The sequence below is a fragment of the Ipomoea triloba genome, chromosome 1 (assembly GCF_003576645.1).
Source record: "Ipomoea triloba cultivar NCNSP0323 chromosome 1, ASM357664v1".
Taxonomy (NCBI): Eukaryota; Viridiplantae; Streptophyta; class Magnoliopsida; order Solanales; family Convolvulaceae; genus Ipomoea; species Ipomoea triloba.
The window spans coordinates 5,799,847-5,811,293 of record NC_044916.1 but is presented as its reverse complement, the minus strand read 5'-3'; the positions used below and the strand labels follow the sequence as shown (position 1 = coordinate 5,811,293).

The following is an 11,447-nucleotide window of genomic DNA, read 5'->3' as shown; positions in this document are numbered from 1 at the left end:
CATCTTGGATTTATTACAAAATCCTTAAAATATAATACATTGCGGAAGCGTCTAACCAGCAGAAAACTGGGTGTTACCGCCACGCTTAGGTATCTTTCCTATACCTAAACGCTAAGGCTAAACTTACAACCTCAAATAACCATATCAATATCCAGATATGTACATATGGAAATAATCCCTCNTACTCTCCAAAACAAGGATTTCATAACCTAGGCTCTGATACCAATTTGTAACACCCCAATTTTCACATCTTGGATTTATTACAAAATCCTTAAAATATAATACATTGCGGAAGCGTCTAACCAGCAGAAAACTGGGTGTTACCGCCACGCTTAGGTATCTTTCCTATACCTAAACGCTAAGGCTAAACTTACAACCTCAAATAACCATATCAATATCCAGATATGTACATATGGAAATAATCCCTCCAGGGTGTCTATTCTAGGATAGAGTAATCTTCAACCTCGACTCCCATCCTATTTAGAGCTCATCGGCCANGCCACGCTTAGGTATCTTTCCTATACCCAAACGCTAAGGCTAAACTTACAACCTCAAATAACCATATCAATACCCAGATATGTACATATGGAAATAATCCCTCAGGGTGTCTATTCTAGGATAGAGTAGTCTTCCACCTCGACTTTCATCCTATTCAGAGCTCATCGGGCCACAGAGGCCCACGCTAGACTGCATCTAATAAAGTACACAATGAAGTGTAGTTAGCGCGACGGCTAAGTAAGGATATCCATTATCACTCGAAAATAAACAAAGGTTTTCAAAATAATTATTCAACAAGAACAAGGTAAGATAACATTACCCAACAATCGCAATCAACCTGCAAACATTTTTAACAACAAGTAATTTCACTTCATTTCAGTAAATCGAGCAAATAACTCAGTCATTAATTCACCCGATGGTTAGCTCTCACACATCACCCATGGTACACAATTCTCGCCTTACTCATAAGTGGGGTACGAAACACATCCACTATTAGATCTCGGTGGGGTACACAACACATCCACCTTTCCAACTCTCACGTGGGGTACGAAACACATCCACGTTTAACCCACGGTGGGGTACGGAACACATCCACCTTTAATTCACGAGTGGGGTACGAAACACATCCACTATTAGATCTCGGTGGGGTACACAACACATCCACCTTTCCAACTCTCACGTGGGGTACGAAACACATCCACGTTTAACTCACGGTGGGGTACGAAACACATCCACCTTTAATTCACGAGTGGGGTACGAAACACATCCACTATTAGATCTCGGTGGGGTACACAACACATCCACCTTTCCAACTCTCACGTGGGGTACGAAACACATCCACGTTTAACTCACGGTGGGGTACGAAACACATCCACCTTTAATTCACGAGTGGGGTACGAAACACATCCACTATTAGATCTCGGTGGGGTACACAACACATCCACCTTTCCAACTCTCACGTGGGGTACGAAACACATCCACGTTTAACTCACGGTGGGGTACGAAACACATCCACCTTTAATTCACGAGTGGGGTACGAAACACATCCACTATTAGATCTCGGTGGGGTACACAACACATCCACCTTTCCAACTCTCACGTGGGGTACGAAACACATCCACGTTTAACTCACGGTGGGGTACGAAACACATCCACCTTTAATTCACGAGTGGGGTACGAAACACATCCACTATTAGATCTCGGTGGGGTACACAACACATCCACCTTTCCAACTCTCACGTGGGGTACGAAACACATCCACGTTTAACTCACGGTGGGGTACGAAACACATCCACCTTTAATTCACGAGTGGGGTACGAAACACATCCACTATTAGATCTCGGTGGGGTACACAACACATCCACCTTTCCAACTCTCACGTGGGGTACGAAACACATCCACGTTTAACTCACGGTGGGGTACGAAACACATCCACCTTTAATTCACGAGTGGGGTACGAAACACATCCACTATTAGATCTCGGTGGGGTACACAACACATCCACCTTTCCAACTCTCACGTGGGGTACGAAACACATCCACGTTTAACTCACGGTGGGGTACGAAACACATCCACCTTTAATTCACGAGTGGGGTACGAAACACATCCACTATTAGATCTCGGTGGGGTACACAACACATCCACCTTTCCAACTCTCACGTGGGGTACGAAACACATCCACGTTTAACTCACGGTGGGGTACGAAACACATCCACCTTTAATTCACGAGTGGGGTACGAAACACATCCACTATTAGATCTCGGTGGGGTACACAACACATCCACCTTTCCAACTCTCACGTGGGGTACGAAACACATCCACGTTTAACTCACGGTGGGGTACGAAACACATCCACCTTTAATTCACGAGTGGGGTACGAAACACATCCACTATTAGATCTCGGTGGGGTACACAACACATCCACCTTTCCAACTCTCACGTGGGGTACGAAACACATCCACGTTTAACTCACGGTGGGGTACGAAACACATCCACCTTTAATTCACGAGTGGGGTACGAAACACATCCACTATTAGATCTCGGTGGGGTACACAACACATCCACCTTTCCAACTCTCACGTGGGGTACGAAACACATCCACGTTTAACTCACGGTGNCTAATCAAAAATTCAGGCTTAATCGTATGATACTTAATAATCTCAATTCTAGAAAAATTCGAATTGAATCTACGTCCTTAAAATTTTCTCGGTTCGTAACCGATACGTAGTTCGTAGCTTATCGATAATTAATCCTTAAGAGAAAAAGTTATTTCAAGCTCCGAATGGTTTTCTCTTAAATGTCATAGCTTAAAAAAAATTATATCGCTATTCTCGAATTTTAACTATGCCGTAAAAACCGAGGGGTTACACTCTGATACCATATAAGAAATATTGATTTGAAATATTGATTTTTCCCTGTGTCATTGATATGCCTTTAGGCTCATATATATACAATATTGGGCAACGGTCATATGCCTAAAATAAGGTAATAATCTACAATATTCTAAGACTAATATTGTTTACATATTTATCTAATTCCTATATACTAATAATATTTTCTATACTCTAATAAATTATGTGTTACGTGCATGTATATATATTTTTTAAATCTTACGTGCATGTATATAATTCTATTTTTTTGACAATTCTCACCGACAAGAAGATCGCGACAAGAGTAGTGATCGCAATTGCGACGAAATCGTGATGGTGTAGAATAGGCCACGCGAACGGTGATTAAGTGTTTGCGAACGGTGATTAAATGTGTACGAACCAAGTAGGTATATCAAACAATCTATAGACCATTAAATTTTTTAGAGTGATGTACAAGATTTGATCTCATATTATTTTAATGGTCTAAATTGATTAAGATTCCAAGTTAATGTGTGCGAACATTGATTAAATGTGTGCGAATGGAGTGTGTGTCAATCAATCTAGACCATTAAAAAATATTACATGGATGGACAAGATCTGATCTCACGATCTTACCTAAACAAGTGATCTCACTGGAACCCTACCCCTCTCTCTCTCTCTCTCTCTCTCTCTCTCTCTCTCTCTCTCTATATATATATATATATATATATATATATATATGAAAAAGCACTAATATTATTAATGCAGTATGCATTCTTAGAATTTTGAATATTGTACTATTTGTTCGTATAACAGATATTATATTGGTACCGAGGGTAAACATAATGCAAAATAGAAAAGATAACAAAAGAAAAATAAATCAAAAAAAAAAAAAACTTAAAATTGGTAATGCACTTCGAAGAAAATTCTCCTATGTCTTCAAGGCCTAAAACCCAGCCAGTGACATACTGACATCCAATTAACCTAATGGCCGCCAAATTTAAGAGTATTTAAAGATAATACCAAGAAAAATAGTTTTTTGTTGTAAATTTAGTGTTTTTCGTGAAACATTAGAAAAATGTTTAACATCCCAATATTTTGATTAATGTGGGCAAACAGAAAGACAACCTGCGTGGCAAATTATTGTGTGTACCATAACAAAAAATATATTTTTATTATATTAAAAGTACATTATTTATGTACTGGTACATTATACAAAATAATGTAATTTCAGTACTCAAATAATGTATTTTCTCTCAATACAATGCACATTTTTAATATACTAAAAGTACATTATTATGTATTGAATATATATTATTTGATAGTATGGTCCACACAATAATAATTGTGCATGCGCTGCAAAAGTGTGACAAAGCAATGTGTCTGAAGTCTGAAAGGAAACACTTAAATATCATATATAGTAGTAACCAATTATATATCTAACTATGAAAATTCAACAAAGATGAATGATATCCGCATATTGTATCTAGATTAACGATTCAAATTTCACCCATATTTTATCTGGGATTTCCTTAGCTACATTCAAAATCAATTTTAACTTTGACCAAATGAATATTTACGAGCAAGACCATTCATACTTTTCAATTTAATTATTTTTCATTTTCTTTAAAGCTGGTTAATCGATTATGAATGAAAAAAATCTACACTTGAAAACATACTCTAAATGTAAGGAACACTCAAACACACATACCATGTGCTCTCTCGTCCTATCATTACTCTAATGGGACTAAAGGTTGTATGGGTACACATACAAACTAACAATGAATTAATTAATATGCGTATTGTGCCAATTAATTAATCAATAATCTTGTGAAAGTTATATCATAGATTAGTAGTAGATAAACATGCATAGAGGAGGTTGCGTTCCTAGTATGAATGATGGCCTACTCTAGAGAGTACTTGAGATACTTTAGTACACATTATGTCACATTCAAAAGTTCAATTTGAAAAAAAAAAAAACATCTCATATGTAACCAATTTGCAATAAATAAACCAAGCAACTCATATGGCGTAAAGTTAATTTACTCTAGCTAGTAGCTTTCAACAATCATAGCTATTTCTTTATTTTATGTTACGTTGATGAGCATGTGCTCAGTTTCAAAGTTAGTTATATATAGTCTAGTAGCTAGCACTTGACAATCTTAGCCATTTCTCTTTTTCTTTTAATTTATGTGGAGTGCTTTTAATCCATATTCAATATTAATTACGTTGTTGTGTGGTCTATTACAAAATCCTAACCAATTTAAATGAATATTTTTGTTTATTACAATGAATCGATATTTAACTGATGAATCAATTATTAGATAGATCGAGTTCATATTTTGAAATGTAATGTTTTTGTTTTAAATAACTTTGATGTTTAAATATATTTGTTGGAAGTACTATGGACATGATCATAATTTTTGTTTTAAATAACTTTGATGTTTAAATATATTTTCAATTTGAAATTTAGTGCGTCGTCCATTAATTTGTTGATGACATATAATTTATTAACAACAGGTAAAAATAAAATTATGGTAATATAAAAATAATAAAAACATTTCATACAATTTAGAATTTTCCTACTAACCGTTAGAAGGAAACTCACAACATTCAGTACTCGATATTTCCGTCCAACTGTTGAGCGGAATTTCCGTCCAACAGTTGTAAGGAAAATCACAAAATATAATTTGTGAGTTTGCCGTCGAACGTTGGTCGAAATTTTTGACCACTGCATGTAGTTGGACGAAAATTCCCATCTTTTAAGAATGGTGGGTTATTGTCTGGAATTTCCATCCATTTTTATCGGTTCGTTGCAATTTTTGACAAAAAATTAAAATTGGATGGAATTTTTGACGAGCAATTTTCCAAATCATTCATTGCTCGGTATGTTCGTTGGAAACCTCTTTTCCGACCAAAATATATCATTTTTCGTCCAATTTTCATTGGATGCAAATATTGAGATTTCCTGCCGTGATAATATTTTGTTAACACCTGTGGTGTAGAACTAAGAACCATTTAAAGCCGTCCACGTACGTGTCCAGATCTAACAGATCAGAAACATTGATTTAAAAAAAAATATGGTGACATTTTTATAAATAATTGAACATTGAAGTGCAAGTAAATTTGTGATTATAGTTAAATAATTGAACGAGATGTAAATCACATTATGAAAATCTTGTATAAATAACTCGATCAAATAATGTCTTAATTACTTAATTTTTTGTCTATTGTATTAAATTAATATTTAACTAGTTAACTAATCATCAAAGTTAATATTTTATAAGTATAGAATATTATTTATTCATATTCCATTAACTTACTCTTTGAAAATAAATGTTCTCATTAGAAATAAGTGTAACACCACATCAAATTCAATAAAATATGTACGAACTAACAAAAAATAATTTACCCATTGTAGGGAGATGTAGGGGTGCAATTGTAGGGAGAGTAATTGTGGGCAGACACATATGTATGTGCTATTTAATAAAGAGAGAGTAACTATAGGGAGAGAGAGCATGTGGCATGTGTTGCTATATAAGTAAAATTATTGAATTCACAAGTCTCCATTCCCTATCTATTTAAGGTTAAGGGTTTGTTTGATTCGCAGATGAGAACCGGAATTGAAATGGGAATCAAATATTTGTATTGGTAATGAGTTTTAGTGAAAGTATTTTACATATTTGATAGTATGGTGGAATTGGAATGATTACCAATATTGATGTTCAGTTGTGTATGACCATTTATATAATGAGAATAAATGTTTTAAAAATACAAAAACAAAAAATCATGACAATTGATCATAATATAATGGCGCATCCAAAGCATCAATATGAACAAAAAAAATCAAAACAAAAATCTAAAAGTACTAATCCAAACTTAAAATTAAATGACCAATGAGATGGAATGATACACTTTTTAATTGGGGAATGTGATTTTTAATTGAAGAGATAATCAAATCCCACAGTTGTGTTTTAAAAAGTTGTCAACCAAACACTAACTACGATTTTGATTTTCATTCTTAGTGTGTAAACCTATGAACCAAACACATCCTAATATAAAAAACTGAACCTAAAGTTGTACTCGTCCTTATAATATTTTTATATTTTGATGTAAAAGTATTACTTTTTTTCATCAGAAATATTATATTTTCCTTTGTAAGTAATGTTGCAATTATAATACTTTTGATGAAAAATGTAATACTTTTACATCAAAATGAAAAAATATTATATTTTTGTTTAAAAGTATTACATTTTTTCATATAAGTAATAAACATTTTATTCTAATTTGGTATTACATTTGCCATTATAAGTATTGTATTTCATATTGATCCGACCCGTCTCATAAACAAAAATTCGTGAGATGGTCTTACACAAGTTTTTTGCATTATTACATAGGAGCATTTGAATCTTTATACTTATTATTCCTAAGAACTTATTTCTCACCAACCAAACAATGAAATTAATATTCTAATAAATAATTTATTTTCTATAACATTTTAAAATTCAACTCTTTTTCACCAACCACGTACCAACCAAATGAGTTGTTATTTATTTATTGGATGAGTAAGAAGACCGCAATTATAATCTGAGAGTGTACATTAGATAGAGTTCGTTGTTATGTAAGAGTCTCCAAAACACATAAGAGATGTAAATCACAGTAAAAAGATTATCTATGATAGTCTTGATCGAAGAATGTCTTAATTAATTACTTAGTTTTGTGGTTATGGTTAATTTTTTTGTTTTGTCTATTACAAATAAATCTATATTTAAGGTAACTATTTAATCAATTATTTGAAGTTTATATAGTATATATGATGTACATGCAAGTCTTAATTGATAGCTTAGGTAGGTGAAATTAATTAATGTGGGCAAGGGCAATATAGGAAAAATTAAAATGGTGGGTTATTGTCTGCAATTTCCTTCCATTTTTATCTGTTGGGTTCTATTTCTTTCTCTTATATATACACCGACTCGTTCTGCATTCTGTAAGCTACTTCTCATTTACACTTCTTACATCTCAACAGATTTGATGGCTTCTTCATCAACCTTTCTACTACCCACTCCACTTCAGGCTCAAACTCCAGAGGATATTGTTCCAATCTCATGGGTGCAAAATGCCATCGTCAAAGGGGCAGGTAGCAACTAACTTGCTTGTTCCAATGTCATTGGTTCTTTAATTCATTTGTGAACTAATATTGTTTTGTTTCTTTATATACAGTTTGTTTAGACGGGACTCCGTCTGCATATTTTTATGAACAAGGCCAAGGGGATGGAGCTAATAACTGGCTCGTTTTCTTACAGGTATGCCTTCCAATCCTTACCTCATTCTTTAATTTCATTTCCAGAAAGCAAAAAATATAAATCCCATAATTATTCATGTTACGTTAGTTCTAAGCTTATGATATGTGTTTATGCTACTCATTTTCTCAAAAAGTTACAATCTCAATTTATAATTTTTTATGAGATTATTAGATCACTTCTCATTGCCTGTCCATATGAATTTATCTTTATATATATGAACAAAATTCATTGTATCTTAAACAGTATTACATTTTTTTCTTTTTCTTTTTATTTTTTCACTAATCTGATGTAGTATAAATTAAAACTAATCGAGTTTGTTTTGTTACAAATCTTATAAATCTGATGTACCGTATTTCTGGGTGGCATTAAATTCGGTTCTTGCATGTTATACGTAAGCTCTGTGCACATTTCTTGTTATACCATACTTAAGCTCTGATCTTTTTTTTTTTCAGATGTAAAATGTGTTCTAATCATAACAATAATAAATTTGTAATATATATTTAAAGTTTGATATTTTGGATATTCAAACTACAAATTTAAAATGTGCTCTGCTATACTTTCTTCTTTTTTTATTATTATTTGTTTTTTTTTGTTTTCTCATGCATAATCATGCGATTTGAAGGGTGGAGGTTGGTGCGTGAATCAAACGGATTGCTTTAATCGTGCTAAATATGGCAAAAGTTCTGGTTCAACCAAGAATATAAGTCTGACTTTTACATTTGGAGATTTTCTCTCCAATAATCCAACAAATAATCCAGGTAATTAAAACCAAATAAATTTATTTATTTCATTATTTTTTATAAGTAATCTTATTTAATCTAAATTTTGTTGTATATATATATATATATATAGATTTTTACAATTGGAACAGAGTCTATGTTCCGTATTGTGACTGATCGTCATTCACCGGCGATGTCGAAGCACCTGATAGTGTAAGTATTATAAATTTGAATTTAAAATATTTTTTCATTCAAAATATACCACTAAATATTTTTACTATTTTTTTTTAAGGTGACTAATGTCACATACAGAGGTGCTCGAATTTTTAGAGCTACCATGGATGATCTCTTATCTAGAGGCATGAATGGTGCCCAAAATGTACGGTACTTTACTTTTATATATATATATATATATATGAAGATATTTATATTGCATTTGTTATTTTAAATAAAATATGTATGTCATGGGACAATTCTAAGTTTTTTTTTTTTTTTTTGAAATACAACATTATTATTATTATTTTTTGTAGGCACTTCTTATTGGTTCTTCAGCTGGGGGATTGGCAGCAATGATCCATTGCGATAGATTTCGAGGACTTCTCCCATGGTTTGCCAGAGTAAAATGCCTCCCAATTGCAGCCTATTTTGTGCATGAGTACGTAAGCTTAATTTTATAAATATTCAACTTAATTTACAACAAATTAAATTATTATGAAAATTGGAATGAAGTAATTATAAGATGTCTAATCTTTTATTAGGGAAAATCTACCGGGGAGCAAACAATTTGAGTTGGCATTTGATGCGCTGATTCATTTACATTTATAGTAATTTCTATTTCATTAGTTTATAAATGTTTCATTATACGCTTTTTAAAACCAAATTTTCAAATATAAACTTTAATGAAATTTTGTGAGTTTTTTTTTTTTTTTTTTTCATAGGGATCAGCCGGTATGCTGCCTCCACAGTGCACTTCAATAATGACGCCAAGTCTTGTACGTTAATAGAACCAATATGATCTTGAGTTTGTTTTATAATAAATATTGTATTATTTTTGTTACTAATTGTTTTCAATCCACAGTGTTTGTTCCCCCAATATTTATTGCAGTATGTGATGACACCCGTCTTCATAGCCATGTCGTCATGTGACCAAGTTCAGGTTAATTGTACTTATTTTTTAATTTTCTTGATCTAATTCAATGTTCCAAAACATTTTATTTTAATATTAAGTTAGATGATTTCACATGCAAATTTATTATTCCATCCTGAATATATATATTGTCGTCTTCATGTTGAAACTTGAAACAAATTAAAAATATAATAATTTTTATTTTCAATATTTTTTTACTTTAGATAAAATGGAACTTGTTCAAAGAGGATGAAGTATGTTTGGTATCTCAAAACTGCACAGATGATCGGAAACAGGCAATTCAAGGTCTGTGCTAGAAGTTTCATTTTTTTTTATATAAATTATTTGATTATTATCTAGTTTCTAAGCAAGTAATTAATTATATATTTAATTTGATTCTTTATTTATTAATCTTAATTTCAGAATTGAGATCTGATGTATTAGCTGCACTCCCCAAAGCTCTTCCATTGTCCAGGGGGATATGGATGACGAGTTGCATTGCGCATGAGATGCCTTACTATTCTGGAATGAAAATCATAGGGAACAAGGTAANTATATATATACATGTTTTTTTTTACAAAAGTTTATTGTTAATTTACAGACATTTGCGAAGGTATTCATTGATTGGTATTTTGATTTCAATTACTTACAAGTAATTGATCCCAAAATAGAGCCAAAAAATTGCTCTAAATATGGCATAGGTCCAAAACAACTGTGAGCTAAATGGTAAGTTTGATTTAATGTGATAAAGTTAAATCGATGTTGAAAATGTATATTTGTTGAAAATTTGTGAGCTAGTTGGTTAAACTTGATTATGATATTTGAATTGATACATGAAGAAGTTTGATGTAATTAGTGATTTGATTTTATCTATGATTGAACAATTTAATTTGAGTTTTATGTTTTTCATCATTTTCAGATTCTCAGCAAGGTTCTTGAATTGGAAGTAATTTAACTATGTTGGATTTGAGTTTTATATTTTTTCATCATTTTAGCATGTAATGTTGTAGTTGCCACTCCCCTGGTTGTCTACTGGGGAGTGTCTACTGCCTTAATGGTTGGAGACAGTATGCAATGTTTTAAATACTTTAAAAATTGTGTGTATCAGTTGCGTACCTTCTATATGAATTTTATTTAGTTAGTTTAATTATTGAAGATTTTGAAATTGAACAATGAATAAATAAATATATATCATATCATAAATAAATATAGTCTATTAAAAATATTCACGGAATATAACTTTTTTATTAAAGATATATTAGAAACGCTGCTGCAATGTCATTAACTTTTGAAAATGTGTTTCTTATGATGTACATTTTAACTATGAATTTTATAATTAATACTCTTCGTCGTATTCAATTCCGTCGACGTAAAATGTGATTTTGTATTAGTTAGAACTTCTATCTTTATGTTTTCAAAAAAAAAAGAAAAAAAGAAAAAAAAGAACTTCCAT

General features: G+C 32.2%; 2 long non-coding RNA genes across 2 annotated transcripts; both read left to right on the top strand.

Moving 5' to 3' along the window:
- The first annotated feature begins 7,857 nt into the window (after nt 1-7,857).
- On the top strand, nt 7,858-9,070 carry LOC116012704. Its single transcript, XR_004097175.1, has 4 exons — nt 7,858-7,983; nt 8,067-8,149; nt 8,772-8,907; nt 9,002-9,070. It is a non-coding gene; the product is annotated as an uncharacterized LOC116012704 (long non-coding RNA).
- A 90-nt stretch (nt 9,071-9,160) lies between these two features.
- On the top strand, nt 9,161-11,149 carry LOC116012647. Its single transcript, XR_004097168.1, has 9 exons — nt 9,161-9,247; nt 9,399-9,523; nt 9,627-9,692; nt 9,807-9,860; nt 9,947-10,024; nt 10,219-10,300; nt 10,418-10,542; nt 10,596-10,720; nt 10,914-11,149. It is a non-coding gene; the product is annotated as an uncharacterized LOC116012647 (long non-coding RNA).
- The last annotated feature ends 298 nt before the right edge of the window (nt 11,150-11,447 follow it).